The sequence below is a fragment of the Buceros rhinoceros genome, unplaced genomic scaffold, assembly GCF_000710305.1.
Source record: "Buceros rhinoceros silvestris isolate BGI_N320 unplaced genomic scaffold, ASM71030v1 scaffold14507, whole genome shotgun sequence".
In the NCBI taxonomy this organism is placed as follows: domain Eukaryota; kingdom Metazoa; phylum Chordata; class Aves; order Bucerotiformes; family Bucerotidae; genus Buceros; species Buceros rhinoceros.
The window spans coordinates 40,228-43,258 of record NW_010420564.1 but is presented as its reverse complement, the minus strand read 5'-3'; the positions used below and the strand labels follow the sequence as shown (position 1 = coordinate 43,258).

At 37.8% G+C, this 3,031-nt stretch overlaps 1 protein-coding gene across 1 annotated transcript in view; it reads left to right on the top strand.

The window, feature by feature from the left end:
* SLC9A3 (solute carrier family 9, subfamily A (NHE3, cation proton antiporter 3), member 3) overlaps positions 1–3,031 on the top strand; it is a 54,288-nt gene that overhangs the window by 22,992 nt on the left and 28,265 nt on the right. The window lies entirely within an intron of this gene.

The following is a 3,031-nucleotide window of genomic DNA, read 5'->3' as shown; positions in this document are numbered from 1 at the left end:
AAATATATTAATGTACTTTTCATTATTAACGGCGGTGAAAATAGACCTAATTTCACCTCTGGGTCCCTCACCGAGTAATTTATCTGAGCTGTACTGCGTGCTGTCCTTCCTGATCCTTGTAATTTCTTTCACAACAGAATCAGACTACACTCCTTGTCCGTTATTGCTGGATTGTTTTTTACTCCACGGTCAGGTGAAACACGTAGTCATGCTAGACATTTAGATGTCCTGAAAGCTTCCAAATCTTCTGTTTTCTCACAGGGACATAATTCATTTTGCAGGACTATTTCTGCACCTTTCCTAAGCAAGTAAAGGCACAGTTTATGAAACAAATGGACTGTCGTTGTGTCAGTTTGTAACTCACTCAGAATTGGTTAGGAGCATAACTTCAGGATAATGAATGGTTAAAAAAGCATTAAGGAGTGAATCCGGAATTAATCTATTTCTACCAATTTCTATAAGTGTCATAACTACTCATCATGCACAGTCTTGATCGAACATATTTGACGCATATAGCCCAAAAAAGGAAAAAGTCATTGTCAGTGCAAATATGAACTCAAACTTCGATCTAAGTTCCAATTATATGTTAGTGTAAAGCTATTTCATTGAATTTCATCAGTTGTATTTTCCTTTTACATATTTCTGTAGGATTCTGCTAATCATATTTTGTACTATCTGCCTATCTGCCTGCAGAGTTAGCTAGGCAGCTCCCTTAAAACAAATATTGTTTAGTGTCCAGATTTTGCTTGTGCCAAATGCAAAAAAAAAAAAAAGACATCTCTAGAGACCTGTTTCATGCAATAACTTTCCCGCCCACGGTCTGCATTCCTAAGCTAAAAGAGTAGAAGAATTTATTGCTAACATTGGGGTTTTTCAAATGTCTGGTTCTGAAAAGTCTTCACGAGTTTATTTTAAATTTCTAATTTCTAACTTTAACTTGTAGTCATGGCTTATCGCAAACGTAAGAGTAGGAAAAACAGACCGAAGTTAGTAAGACTAGCTCAGCAACATTCATTTTCTGGGATAAGGGGATAATCCCTACTCTGTGAGGTGATAAATTGGTTGATAATTCACTGACTGGAAATTCAAGGAATCAAGAATGACCAGTAGGAAAGGCTTCTAAGAAGGTAAATGCTACAATTTATATACATGGAATAGTAGCTAGTTTGTTTTTCGTGAGGTGATAAATTGGTTGATAATTCACTGACTGGAAATTCAAGGAATCAAGAATGACCAGTAGGAAAGGCTTCTAAGAAGGTAAATGCTACAATTTATATACATGGAATAGTAGCTAGTTTGTTTTTCTTTTTTTTTTTTTTTTACACAAGCCCAAGGGATTTTATTATAAAGAGATAAAACTACCTGGGAAAACTTCCTGTGAAATATTATTCAGCTACCGATTACACGAAACAGATGATATAGAAAACTAGCAAGTTTTAGCCAGTTTCTCTAAATGTGGTTTGCTTTCATGTGTGATTGTTACTGCACTAACCCCGCTCTGAAGCTATGTATGTTCTAACATTGCTTATTTTTCAGGTCTTGTCTAGAGACACTTAGGAATGTCTACAGTCGCGCTCATTGTTAGTGTAGGCAAGCTGTTGTCATTTTCCCTTGTGTGTTTTCTATTCCAATGAGGCCATGGAGGTTGTACAACTAGTAGGAACCATCTTTTTGTGGGGCTACTATGAAGATGGGTGATGTTTCTAACGTTGTCTGTGTAGATGCAGCCAAGATGAAGGGAGACGGTTCAGGAATGGGGCCCATAAAATACTCTAAAAGGTAACTAATAAATGTTTGACTAGGACAAATACTTGGCTGGGAGGAAAAACAACAGTCTGTCAGTAAAGTAACCTGGTCTAAGATCTCTGCACAGTCATGGGAAGGATTCTTCCATTGTACCTTAAAAGGCTGGAATTCTTAATGATGGTTTCTTGTCCAAACTAGTTTTGAGCTAACTCGCGTTAGCATGTAAAAGCTTCAACACAGTTCTAGGCTGATGTGCAAACCAGGAGGAGCTCAGTGGCTTCCGGTGGAATTTCCTTCCTAAAGTGAAATTCATGTTTTCAACACAAAGCTATATAAGTAAAATCCCAGTTACTGGGTCAGTATCCCAAAGTACCAGGGTTCAGACCATCTGGGACATATCAATATTTAAGATAAACTGAAGAAAGATCTCACGGAAATCCCACGGAAGTCAATTAGCATGCCCGTGCTTCCTCATTAGCCAACGCCTTTGCCGCCTTCTCCTTTCGCGTGTTCCAGCTTTCTGTGTAGATGTGACTTCTCTCTGTTCTTCTCACCTTTATTTTCTTTTGTCTGATACCTAACAAGTGCATTCTAAATGTGTTGCCACAAATATTTGCAGTCTTGTATTTCTGTGATCTTGAACAGTCAGTTCTTTCTGTCTTGCACATGCCATCTTTCTGTCTTTAGATCGGCTCATGCCACTCTGTAGTTTTCTTCCCCTCTAATTATTGGCTAGTTTAACAGTCTTTCCGCACCATGCCATTACCTGTTTTTCTATAATAGGTACTATATACCGTTCGTCTTCATTAATAGAATTGACATATGACTGTAAGATACAGATTTTTCAATACCACTTACACGAAAGAAAGAGAGTAGCCTGTTGCAGAGCCATCTCCCAGGGATTTATCTATAGCACCACTGAAGACCACAGAAAGCGCCCGAATTTACTGAATTCCTTACTTGGCAGATGTTGAGGAAAAGGCCCAAAAGAAATCTCCCTCACGGGAGCTCCATTCTACTCCTACTGCAGGCTATGTTGTCATGTAATATTATTCATAAATTATAAAATAAATATAAAAATAAGTTTGTCTTGAAACCGGTTCTACTTTCAGCATTCCTCTCCCACCCTCCAATAAACCTGGTAGTACACAGATCATTTTTAAAGACAAATGTTTGGAGTCGGATGTATTTTAGATACAGAAATAATCCACCAAGTCATACATTTCCAGTACTTCTAACATTTTTTTTCAGTCTTGCACTTACTGCTTTTCACAGAACACCGTCT